Genomic DNA, 13,782 nt, shown 5'->3' with positions numbered 1-13,782 from the left:
ATCCAGCTTTTTGTCTTTTCTCCGTTAAAAAAAACAGTAATAGTGTCTCCCTGACATTTCAGACACAAATATATCTGTTTAAAAGATTCTGGTGTAGGCCAGATAAATAGAACTGTGGTTTTGCAGTTCCACGGTTCAAATCTCTGTAATATCCAGCTTTTGGCTTTTTTTCAGTAAAAAAAAACAGTAATAGTGTCTTGCTGACCGTTCAGACACAAATATATCTGTTTAAAAGATCCTGGTGTAGGCCAGAAAACTAGAACTGTGTTTTTGCAGTTCCACGGTTCAAATCTCTGTATTATCTAGCTTTCGGGCTTTTTTCCGTAAAAAAAACAGTAATAGTGTCTCCCTGACTGTTCAGAAACATTTATATCTGTTTAATAGACACTGGTGTAGCCCAAATAACTATAACTGTGGTTTTGCAGTTCCACGGTTCAAATCTCTGTATTATCCATCTTTTGGCCTCTTTGTCGTAAAAAAACACAGTAATAGTGTCACCCTGACTGTTCAGACACAAATATATCTGCTTAAAAATTTTTGGTGTAGGCCAGATAACTAGAACTGTGGTTTTGCAATTCTACAGTTCAAATCTCTGTATTATCTATGCTTTTGGCCTTTTTTCTGTTAAAAAAACATCAATAGTGTCTCGCTGACTGTTAGACACAAATATATCTGTTTAAAAAATTATTTTGTAGGCCACATAACTATAAATCTGGTTTTCCAGTTCCAAGGTTCAAATCTCAGTATTATCCAGCTTTTTGCCTTTTCTCCGTAAAAAAAAACAGTAATAGTGTCTCCCTGACAGTTCAGACACAAATATATCTGTTTAAAAGATCATGGTGTAGGCCAGAAAACTAGAACTGTGGTTTTGCAGATCCTTGGTTCAAATCTCTGTATTATCCAGCTTTTGGCCTTTTTTTCCATAAAAAAAAAACTGTAATAGTTTCTCGCTGACTTTTCAGAAACAAACATATCTGTTTAAAAGATTCTGGTGTATGCCAGACAACTAATACTGTGGTTTTGCCGTTCCACGGTTCAAATCTCTGTGTTATCTAGCTTTTGGCCTTTTTTCCGTTAAAAAAAACATCAATAGTGTCTCGCTGACTGTTCAGACACAAATATATCTGTTTAAAAAATTATTTTGTAGGCCATATAACTATAAATCTGGTTTTCCAGTTCCAAGGTTCAAATCTCAGTATTATCCAGCTTTTTGCCTTTTCTCCGTAAAAAAAAAAACAGTAATAGTGTCTCCCTGACTTTTCAGACACAAATATATCTGTTTAAAAGATTCTGGTGTAGGCCAGATAAATAGAACTGTGGTTTTGCAGTTCCACGGTTCAAATCTCTGTATTATCCAGCTTTTGGCTTTTTTTGCGTAAAAAAAAACAGTAATAGTTTCTTGCTGACTCTTCAGACACAAATATATCTGTTTAAAAGATTCTGGTGTAGGCCAGATAAATAGAATTGTGGTTTTTCAGTTCAACGGTTCATATCTCTGTATTATCCAGCTTTTAGCCTTTTTTCTGTAAAAAAAAAACAGTAATAGTGTCTCCCTGACAGTTCAGACACAAATATATCTGTTTAAAAGATTCTGGTGTAGGCCACATAACTATAACTGTGATTCAGCTGTTTCACGGTTCAAATCTCTTTATTATTCAGCTTTTGGCCTTTTTCCTTAAAAAAACACATCAATAGTGTCTCGCTAACTGTTCAGACACAAATATATCTGTTTAAAAGATTCTGGTGTAGGCCAGATAACTAGAACTGTGGTTTTGCAGTTCCACGGTTCAAATCTCTGTATTTTCCAGTTTTTGGCCTTTTTTCCGTAAAAAAAAACAGTAATAATGTCTCGCTGACTGTTCAGACACAAATATATCTGTTTAAAAGATTCTGGTGTAGGCCAGATAACTATAACTGTGGTTTTGCAGTTCCACGGTTCAAATCTCTGTATTATCCAGTTTTTGGCATTTTTCCGTAAAAAATAACAGCAATAGTGTCTCACTGACTGTTCAGACACAAACATATCTGTTTAAAAGATTCTTTTGTTGGCCACATAACTATGACTGTGGTTTTCCATTCCAAGGTTCAAATCTCTGTATTATCCAGCTTTTAGCCTTTTTTCCGTAAAAAAAAACAGTAATAGTGTCTCCCTGACAGTTCAGACACAAATATATCTGTTTAAAAGATTCTGGTGTAGGCCACATAACTATAATTGTGGTTTTGCAGTTCCACGGTTCAAATCTCTTTATTATCCAGCTTTTGGCCTTTTTTCTGTAAAAAAAAATTCAGTAATAGTGTCTTGCTGACTGTTCAGACACAAATATATCTGTTTAAAAGATTCTTTTGTAGGCCACATAACTATAACTGTGGTTTTCCAGTTCCAAGGTGTAAATCTCTGTATTATCCAGCTTTTGGCCTTTTTTCCGTTAAAAAAAACAGTAATAGTGTCTCGCTGACTGTTCAGACACAAATATATCTGTTTAAAAGATTCTGGTGTAGGCAAGAAAGCTATAACTGTGGTTTTGAAGTTCCACGGTTCAAATCTCTGTATTATCCAGCTTTTGGCATTTTTCAGTAAAAAATAACGCTAATAGTGTCTCACTGACTGTTCAGACACAAATATATCTGTTTAAAAGATTCTTTTGTTGGCCACATAACTATAACTGTGGTTTTCCAGTTCCAAGTTTAAAATCTCTGTATTATCCAGCTTTTGGCCTTTTTTCCATAAAAAAAAACAGTAATAGTTTCTCGCTGACTGTTCAGATACAAATATATCTGTTTAAAAGATTCTGGTGTATGCCTGATAACTAAAACTGTGGTTTTGCAGTTCCACGGTTTAAATCTCTGTATTATCCAAATTTTGGCATTTTTCCGTAAAAAATAACAGTAATAGTGTCTCACTGATTGTTCAGACACAAATATATTTGTTTAAAAAATTCTAGTGTAGGCCAGATAACTAGAACTGTGATTTTGCCATTCCACGGTTCAAATCTCTGTATTATCCAGATTTTGGCCTTTTTTTCGGTAAAAAAGTACAGTAATAGTGTCTCACTGACTGTTCAGACACAAATATATCTGTTTAAAAGATTCTTTGTAAGCCACATAACTATAGCTGTGGTTTTCCAGTTCCAAGGTTCAAATCTCTGTATTATCCAGCTTTTAGCCTTTTTTCCGTAAAAAAAACAGTAATAGTGTCTCCCTGACTTTTCAGACACAAATATATCTGTTTAAAAGATTCTGGTGTAGGCCAGATAACTAGAACTGTGTTTTTGCAGTTCCACAGTTCAAATTTCTGTATTATTCAGCTTTTGGCCTTTTTTCCTTAAAAAAACAAATCAATAGTGTCTCGTTAACTGTTCAGACACAAATATATCTGTTTAAAAGATTCTGGTGTAGGCCAGATAACTAGAACTGTGGTTTTGCAGTTCCACGGTTCAAATCTCTGTATTTTCCAGTTTTTGGCCCTTTTTCCGTAAAAAAAAACAGTAATAGTTTCTTGCTGACTCTCCAGACACAAATATATCTGTTTAAAAGATTCTGGTGTAGGCCAGATAAATAGAATTGTGGTTTTTCAGTTCAACGGTTCATATCTCTGTATTATCCAGCTTTTAGCCTTTTTTCTGTAAAAAAAAACAGTAATAGTGTCTCCCTGACAGTTCAGACACAAATATATCTGTTTAAAAGATTCTGGTGTAGGCCACATAACTATAACTGTGGTTTTGCAGTTCCACGGTTCAAATCTCTGTATTATCCAGCTTTTGGCCTTTTTTCCGTAAAAAATAACAGCAATAGTGTCTCACTGACTGTTCAGACACAAATATATCTGTTTAAAAGATTCTTTTGTTGGCCACATAGCTATAACTGTGGTTTTCCATTCCAAGGTTCAAATCTCTGTATTATCCAGATTTTGGCTTTTTTTCCGTTAAAAAAAATTAGTAATAGTGTCTCTCTGACTATTCAGACACAAATATATATCTGTTTAAAAGATTCTGGTGTAGGCCAGATAACTAGAACTGTGGTTTTGCAGTTCCACTGTTCAAATCTCTGTATTATCCAGCTTTTGGCATTTTTCCATAAAAAATAACAGTAATTATGTCTCACTGACTGTTTAGGCACAAACATGTCTGTTTAAAAGATTCCAGTGTAGGCCAGATAACTAGAACTGTGATTTTGCAGTTCAACGGTTCAAATCTTTGCATTATCCAGCTTTTGGCCTTTTTTCCGTAAAAAAGTACAGTAATAGTGTCTCGCTGACTGTTCAGACACAAATATATCTGTTTAAAAAATTCTTTTGTAGGCCACATAACTATAAATCTGGTTTTCCAGTTCCATGGTTCAAATCTCAGTATTATCCAGCTTTTTGCCTTTTCTCCGTTAAAAAAAAACAGTAATAGTGTCTCCCTGACATTTCAGACACAAATATATCTGTTTAAAAGATTCTGGTGTAGGCCAGATAAATAGAACTGTGGTTTTGCAGTTCCACGGTTCAAATCTCTGTAATATCCAGCTTTTGGCTTTTTTTCCGTAAAAAAAAACAGTAATAGTGTCTTGCTGACCGTTCAGACACAAATATATCTGTTTAAAAGATCCTGGTGTAGGCCAGAAAACTAGAACTGTGTTTTTGCAGATCCACGGTTCAAATCTCTGTATTATCCATCTTTTGGCCTCTTTGTCGTAAAAAAAAACAGTAATAGTGTCACCCTGACTGTTCAGACACAAATATATCTGCTTAAAAATTTTTGGTGTAGGCCAGATAACTAGAACTGTGGTTTTGCAATTCTACAGTTCAAATCTCTGTATTATCTAGCTTTTGGTCTTTTTTCTGTTAAAAAAAACATCAATAGTGTCTCGCTGACTGTTCAGACACAAATATATCTGTTTAAAAAATTATTTTGTAGGCCACATAACTATAAATCTGGTTTTCCAGTTCCAAGGTTCAAATCTCAGTATTATCCAGCTTTTTGCCTTTTCTCCGTAAAAAAAAACAGTAATAGTGTCTCCCTGACAGTTCAGACACAAATATATCTGTTTAAAAGATCATGGTGTAGGCCAGAAAACTAGAACTGTGGTTTTGCAGATCCATGGTTCAAATCTCTGTATTATCCAGCTTTTGGCCTTTTTTTCCGTAAAAAAAAAACTGTAATAGTTTCTCGCTGACTATTCAGAAACAAACATATCTGTTTAAAAGATTCTGGTGTATGCCAGATAACTAATACTGTGGTTTTGCCGTTCCACGGTTCAAATCTCTGTATTAGCTAGCTTTTGGCCTTTTTTCCGTTAAAAAAAACATCAATAGTGTCTCGCTGACTGTTCAGACACAAATATATCTGTTTAAAAAATTATTTTGTAGGCCACATAACTATAAATCTGGTTTTCCAGTTCCAAGGTTCGAATCTCTGTATTATCCAGCTTTTTGCCTTTTCTCTGTAAAAAAAACAGTAATAGTGTCTCCCTGTCATTTCAGACACAAATATATCTGTTTAAAAGATTCTGGTGTAGGCCAGATAAATAGAACTGTGGTTTTGCAGTTCCACGGTTCAAATCTCTGTATTATCCAGCTTTTGGCTTTTTTTCCGTAAAAAAAAACAGTAATAGTGTCTGACTGACTGTTCAGACACAAATATATCTGTTTAAAAGATCCTGGTGTAGGCCAGAAAACTAGAACTGTGTTTTTGCAGTTCCACGGTTCAAATCTCTGTATTTTCTAGCTTTCGGCCTTTTTTCCGTAAAAAAAACAGAAATAGTGTCTCCCTGACTGTTCAGAAACATTTATATCTGTTTAATAGACACTGGTGTAGCCCAAATAACTATAACTGTGGTTTTGCAGTTCCACGGTTCAAATCTCTGTATTATCCATCTTTTGGCCTCTTTGTCGTAAAAAAAACAGTAGTAACGTCTCCCTGACTGTTCAGACACAAATATATTTTTTTAAAAGATTCTGGTGTAGGCCAGACAACTAGAACTGTGGTTTTGCAGTTCCACGGTTCAAATCTCTGTATTATCCTGCTTTCGACCATTTTTCCGTTAAAAAAAAACAGTAATAGTGTCACCCTGACTGTTCAGACACAAATATTTCTGCTTAAAAATTTTGGGTGTAGGCCAGATAACTAGAACTGTGGTTTTGCAATTCTACAGTTCAAATCTCTGTATTATCCAGCTTTTGGCCTTTTTTCCATGAAAAAAACATCAATAGTGTCTCGCTTAGTGTTCAGACATAAGTATATCTGTTTAAAGATTATTTTGTAGGCCACATAACTATAACTGTGGTTTTCCAGTTACAAGGTTTAAATCTCTGTATTATCCAGCTTTTGGCCTTTTTTCCGTAAAAAAAAACAGTAATATTGTCTCCCTGACTTTTCAGACACAAATATATCTGTTTAAAAGATTCTGGTGTAGGCCCGATAAATAGAACTGTGGTTTTGCAGTTCCACGGTTCAAATCTCTGTATTATCCAGCTTTTGGCCTTTTTTCCGTAAAAAAACCCAGCTATAGTGTGTCGCTGACTGTTCAGACTCAAATATATCTTTTTAAAAGATTCTGGTGTAGGCCAGATAACTAGAATTGTGGTTTTGCAGTTCCACGGTTCAAATCTCTTTATTATCCAGCTTTTGGCCTTTTTGCCGTAAAAAAAAAACAGTAATAGTGTCTCCCTGACTGGTCAGACACAAATATATCTGTTTAAAAGATTCTGGTGTAGGCCAGAGAAATAGAACTGTGGTTTTCCTCTTCCACGGTTCTAATCTCCTTTTATTACCCTTTTTCCATTGAAAGTGCGAGTGTAAGCTATTTTACTTCATTTACAATGGGCAAGGCGCGTGGCAAGGGACGTGGAACTGGACATTCTGGTGATGGTGTGTGTAGAGGACGGGGCCATGGCCAAGGTGAAAATGTGCCACAACCAACAGCCACATCTTCTCGCTCCCACTTCTTGACCGAATTACTAGGGAAGCACACTACAACAACAGTATTGCGAACTGATCAGTGTGAACAGGTTATTAATTGGATAGCAGATAATACTTCCAGTGACCTGGGCACCACCACCTCCGGTCTGTCTTCCACATGGTCAAGTTTTAGTAGCCGTGAGTCTCGACTGCATACTCCTCCTCACCATGATGCTCCTTCCTCCCACCATGCCGAGTGTCGTCAGACAGCAACTGATCCCACAGTTGGACACTCTGACAAGCTGTTCACTGGTCCATTTCCATATTTGTGCCCCTCGCCTGTTCCGCTTGAAGTGGTGGAAGGGAGATCCCATGTAGCGATGCCCAAATATTTGAACAGCCACGGCCACAGGAATTCGATGCTGGCAATTTGTCACAAGAAGTGGACGATGATGAGACACAATTGGTAGGAAGTGAGGAGGAGGATCATGGAGCGCAAGTGGAAGAGGAGGAGGTGGAGGATGCTCTAGCAACTGACCCAACGTGGCAGGAGGACTTGCAGAGCGAGGCCAGCAGCACACAGGGGGAGGGAGGCAGAGTACCCCAACAGGCAGGAAGAAGCAGTGTTGTGGCCGCACATAGAAGACGTGCAAAAGTTCCCCATAACACCAACACGAGGGACATTGCCAGTTCAACCAGTAGGTCTTCCAGAGTCTGGAATTTTTTTAAAGACACTGATGATAACCCCAAAAAGGCCATTTGTACCACCTGCCATGCCAGCATCAGCAGGTGTAACAAAACTACTTGCCTGATCACCACCAGCACGATCAGGCACATGTCAGCAAAGCACCCGACTTTGTGGGGCGAACCCAGGGTCCACGACCAGTGTCAGCGGGTGTCACCACTGCTTCTTCCACTGTTGTGTGTGTAAGAGAAACCCTGTTGTGCGTGCAAGGCAATCCCCTGTCCATATTGCATACAAAGTTGCCCCCTCCTCTCAGTCTTCACTTGTTGTGGCAGTTTCTCAAGAAACAGCATCATCGACCATGTCCACGTCCCACGGCAGCGTTCAGTTGTCCATATCCCAGAGCTTTGAACGAAAGCGCAAATTCGCAGCAAACAGCCAACAGGCCACAGTCCTAAATTCGCACATTTCACGACTGCTTGCATTGGAAATGCTGCCTTTTAGGCTGGTGGAGATGGAATCCTTCCACAACCTTATGGCGGTGGCCGTCCCTCGGTACTAAGGGGGTACAAAGCCGACACTATTTTGCCCGGTGTGCCATCCCCGCACTACACAAGCACATGTCCCAAAACATCTGCCGTGCCCTCAACAACGCAGTTACTGTAAGAGTCCACCTGACAACGGACACGTGGACAAGTGCTTGTGGCCAGGGCTGGTACATCTACCTGACGGCACACTGGGTAAACATAGTGGAAGCAGCGACCCAGTCGGACCTTGGGACGGAACACATGCTCCCCACACCGAGGATTGAGGGCCCTATGTCAGTCAGAGTTGCCCCCACAGTGTACAGCTCCTGTGCACCATCCTCCTCCTCCATCCTCATGTTCAACCTCCATCTCAGATATCACCACATCAGTTACAAGCTGGAAGCACTGCAGTACTGCCTCAGCCAAGCGGCAACAGGCTGTGCTGAAACTCATAAGCTTAGGTGATAAACCTCACACTGCTTGTGAGTTGTGGATAGCTGTGAAACAGCAGACAGATGTGTGGCTGAGACCGCTGAACCTACATCCTGGCAAGGTCGTGTGTGACAATGGCCGTAAGCTGGTGGCAGCTCTGAGGTGAGGCGAGTTCACACATGTACCATGCCTGGCTCATGTGCTTAACCTCCTGGTTCAGCGGTTTCTTAAATTGTACCCCGAGTAGCCAGATCTGCTCATCAAAGTATGCTGCCTGTCAGCTCACTTTCTGAAATCGGCTACAGCTTCCGCCACCCTTGCTGTGTTGCAGCAGCATTTGTAGCTTCCGGCACACCAACTGCTGTGTGATGTCCCCACACATTGGAACTCTACTCTCCACATGTTGCAAAGGATTTGTGAGCAGAGGAGAGAAGTTGTGGAGTACCAGCTGCAACAAGGCCATCGATATTCAGGTCAGACTCCACACATAAGACCTCAGGAGTGGACCTGGATGTCTGACATATGTACCATGCTGACAAACTTTGAGGAGCCCACAAAGATGGTGAGTGGCGATGACGCCATCATTAACGTCAGCATCCCACTTGTCTGTCTTTTGCAACGTTCTCTGCAGAGAATTAAAGAGTAGGAATTGCAGCCAGAGTATGATGAGATGGATCAAGAAGCCGCAACGGGCAATTACACACAGCCCAGCCTCATCTCATCACAATGTGCACTGGGGACAGTGAGGGAGAGGAGGAGGAGGAGGAAGAACAGGAGCTGGTATCATTCGCTGTAGACGGTAGTACCTGTACAACTGTCATACCATCGGTTCAGCGTGGGTGGCTTGAGTACAGGGGGGAGGAGGAGGAGGAGAGCATGGTCAGTCGTCATCTTGGTGAGGACACGGAAGTCTTGCCCGTTACCAGTCTGGCATGCATGGCTGACATTATGTTACGCTGCCTTAACCGTGACCCTCACATTGTCAAAATGTTGGGTGACAGTCATTACTGGCTGGTGACTCTTTTAGACCCCTGCTACAAGGAGAACTTTCACTCTCTTATTCCTGAGGTGGAGAGGTCTACAAATATGGGGCTGTACCTGAAGGCCCTTGCTGCAGAACTGTTAAAAAAATTCCCATCTGAACACGCTAGCGGCAGAGGTCACAGTTTAATGCTCAACCAAGGCGTACAGGTGAGAGAGACGCAACTCCAATCCAGCAGAGGCAGGGGAACACTGTCAAGGTTCTGGGACAGTTTTCTGACACCTGCCCAGCTTACAGGCCCTGAGGCGCGGGGTACTCTCACAAGGAGTGGAAAGTTTCAAAAGATGGTGAGGGAATACCTTGCAGACCGTACCAGCGTCCTCCGTGATTCCTCTGTGCCTTTTAATTATTGGGTATCCAAGCTGGACACTTGGAATGAACTCACTCTGCATGCCTTGGAGGTCCTGGCCTGCCCTGCCGCTAGCGTGTTATTGGAGCGTGTTTTTAGTGCCGTTGGGGGAATTAGAACTGATAAGCGCACTCGCCTGTCAACTGACAATGCTGACAAGCTGACCCTTATCAAAATGAACAAGGGCTGGATTGGGCCAGTCTTCTCATCACCACCAAATGACAGCAGAGTAACATAAAGTCAAATCCACTGTGTTATTTCAGGAGGTGTATTCCCATGCACCGCTTCACATCCACACATGAGTATACGCTTCCTCATTTTGGCAGTATTTTGCTCTTCTCCTTATCCTCAGCCTCCACCACCACTATACCACCAGGGTGACCATGGTCCGTGTTGCCAGCATTGCAAGTTCCTCCATCCTAATTTTTGGCAGCTTTTGCTTGGAAGGCATAGGCAAAGACTATGGGAGACCCACTCCCCAATAATGGGAATAATGTTTTTAATATTCTGTACTGCATGGCTCTTGTTTGCCAGCATTGCAAGTTCTTCCGTCCTAATTTTTGGCAGCTTTTGCTTGGAAGGTATAGGCAAAGACTATGGGAGACCCACTCCCCTATAATGGGAATAATGTTTTTAATATGCTGTACTGCATGGCTCTTGTTTGCCAGCATTGCAAGTTCCTTCGTCCTAATTTTTGTCAGTTTCGCTTGGAAGGCATAGGCAAAGACTATGGGAGACCCACTCCCCAATAATGGAAATAATGTTTTTACTATGCTGTACTGCATGGCTCTTGTAAGGGTCATGAAAACCGTCTTGTTAAGCCACTCTGAACTCCACAGCTCTTCCAAGGGGCATGAAAACTGTCTTGTTAAACCACTTTGAACTCCACAGCTCTTCCAAGGGGCATTAAAAACATCTTGTTAAGCTACTTTGACCTCCACCACTCTTCCAAGGGGCATTGATATCGTCTTTTTATTCCACTGCGACCTCCACCACTCTTCCAAGGGGCATTAAAATCATCTTGTTAAACCACTCTGAACTCCACAGCTCTTCCAAGGGGCATTAAAACGGTCTTGTTAACCTACTGTGACCTCCATGTCTGTTCCAAGGGGCATTAAAACCATCTTGTTAAACCACTCTGAACTCCACAGCTCTTCCAAGGGGCATTAAAACCGTCTTGTTAAGCTACTGTGATCTCCACGTCTCTTCCAAGGGGCATTAAAACTGTCTTGTTAAACCACTCTAAACTCCACAGCTCTTCCAAGGGGCATTAAAACTGTCTTTTTAAGCTACTGTAACCTCCACGTCTCTTCCAAGGGGCATTAAAAATGTCTTGTTAAGCTACTGTGACCTCCACGTCTCTTCCAAGGGCATTGATATTATTATTATTTATTATTATAGCGCCATTTATTCCATGGTGCTTTACATGTGAAAAAGGGGTATAATACAAGAACAATTAAAATAATCCGAATACAATGAGACAGCGACTAGTACAGGAGGAGTGTGGACCCTGCCCGCGAGGGCTCACAATCTACAAGGGATGGGTGAGGATACCATAGGTGAGGGTAGAGCTGGTCGTGCAGCGGTATGGTGGAGTGGTGGTTACTGCAGGTTGTAGGTTTGTCGGAAGAGGTGGGTCTTCAGGTTCCTTTTGAAGGTTTCCACGGTAGGCGAGAGTCTGATACGTTGGGGTAGAGAGTTCCAGAGTAGGGGGGAAACACGGGAGAAATCTTGTATGCGATTGTGGGAGGAGGAGATAAGAGGGGAGTATAGAAGGAGATCTTGTGAGGATCGGAGGTTGCGTGCGGGTATATAAAGGGTCTTTTTATTCCACTGCTACCTCCACCATTCTTTTAAGGGGCATTAAAACTGTCTTGTTAAGCTACTGTGACCTCCACGTTGTTATGCACACGCCCGGACTGACTGGCGTGTGCGGGTGTTGTGGTTCCACTGGACCATGGACCGGAGAGTGCCTGGAGGGGCGTGACTAAGTATCTGGCCGATCCGACCAAGGTGGCAAGACGGCATACGACGCCAGTGCACCAGGGAGAAACCGGGCAGAGGGACCAGGTGCTACTCCAGGTCAAACTCCGGACACGGGGGTTGACCCACACTGGGATTACTGGAACAGGCAGGTTAGGCTGGCACAGACTGGTGGATGTAAGCAAACACGGCAGGTATGCAGATGGGTGGATACAGGCGAGTATGCAGGCAGGGAGGTACTGGCCGAAAGGACGGGCTGGAGCACAGAAAGGTTAAGACCCAGTACAGACTGGGTCACATAACCGCAGATGCGGTAGACAACCACAGCAGAGAGGGAACGCCCGAAGCGGTGGGCAAGAACAGAGCAGGACGGGGCTGCAGGAGCAGCGAGCACAAGCAGGGCAGGACAGGACTGCCGGAGCAGCGGGCAGAAGCAGGGCAGGACAGGACTGCCGGAGCAGCGGGCAGAAGCAGGGCAGGACAGGACTGCCGGAGCAGCGGGCAGAAGCAGGGCAGGACAGGACTGCCGGAGCAGCGGGCAGAAGCAGGGCAGGACAGGACTGCCGGAGCAGCGGGCAGAAGCAGGGCAGGACAGGACTGCCGGAGCAGCAAGCAGAAGCAGGGCAGGACAGGACTGCCGGAGCAGCGGGCAGAAGCAGGGCAGGACAGGACAGGACTGCCGGAGCAGCGGGCAGAAGCAGGGCAGGACAGGACTGCCGGAGCAGCGGGCAGAAGCAGGGCAGGACAGGACTGCCAGAGCAGTGAGCAAAAGGGTCAGAGCGGAGCAAGGCTGCCGGAGCAGTGAGCAAAAGGGTCAGAGCGGAGCAAGGCTGTGGAGCAGTGAGCAAAAGGGTCAGAGCAGGCTAGAACCGCCGGAGCGGTAAGCAAAGGAGTCAGAGCAGACTAGAACCGCCGGAGCGGTGAGCAAAGGAGTCAGAGCAGGCTAGAACCGCCGGAGCGGTGAGCAAAGGAGTCAGAGCAGGCTAGAACCGCCGGAGCGGTAAGCAAAGGAGTCAGAGCAGGCTAGAACCGCCGGAGCGGTGAGCAAAGGAGTCAGAGCAGGCTAGAACCGCCGGAGCGGTGAGCAAAGGAGTCAGAGCAGGCTAGAACCGCCGGAGCGGTGAGCAAAGGAGTCAGAGCAGGCTAGAACCGCCGGAGCAGTGAGCAAAGGAGTCAGAGCAGGCAAGGCTGAGTAGGGGGGACAGGGCTCTGTTCACACGGAACAGACAGGAAGGGAAAGGCAGAGCCAGACACCCACAGGGTACTTGCAGAGAAGTAGCGAGTGGACCACAAACTCACAAACGGGAGTACAGAGACAACAAGCAGGAGTTAGGTACGAGTTCAGACTCTGCAGAAAAAGGAAGGGAACGGACATAGAGGCAAAACAGGTAAAGGATAGGAGAGAGTTCAGACTGGAACTGAGTGTACGGAGGAGACCGACACAGCAGAAGAATACAGGAGCGGGTCTGGGAATACAGCCCCCAGAGAGGCAGGACGAACAGGCAAGGAGCGTGTTCAGACAGGTCAGACAAGATACAGGAACGGGTCTAGGTAATCGGCCCCTAGAAGGCAGGAGGAACAGGCTAGGAGCGTGTTCAGACAGGCCTGGAAATACAGCCTCCAGGATAGGCAGACAAGAGAACACAGAACGGGACCTGGCACCTTCAGAGTGCAAGCACACACTGAATTAAACACTATGCTCAGGCAGGAATAGATGGGAGCAGCTGAGCTATATACCAGGTGACAGACAGCAATAGGCTGAGGACGCACAAGGGGTGTGACCCACAGCAGGTACAAAAAGCAGGAAGTGATCGGGCGCCGCCCTTAAGCAGCAGAAACAGACACAAACAGACAGCATGGAGGGAAGCCAGAGAGACACTCCG

The sequence above is a fragment of the Phyllobates terribilis genome, unplaced genomic scaffold, assembly GCF_046119375.1.
Source record: "Phyllobates terribilis strain yellow unplaced genomic scaffold, ASM4611937v1 Scaffold_10__3_contigs__length_209671492, whole genome shotgun sequence".
Classification (NCBI taxonomy): Eukaryota; Metazoa; Chordata; class Amphibia; order Anura; family Dendrobatidae; genus Phyllobates; species Phyllobates terribilis.
Note: the sequence above shows the minus strand (reverse complement) of the source record.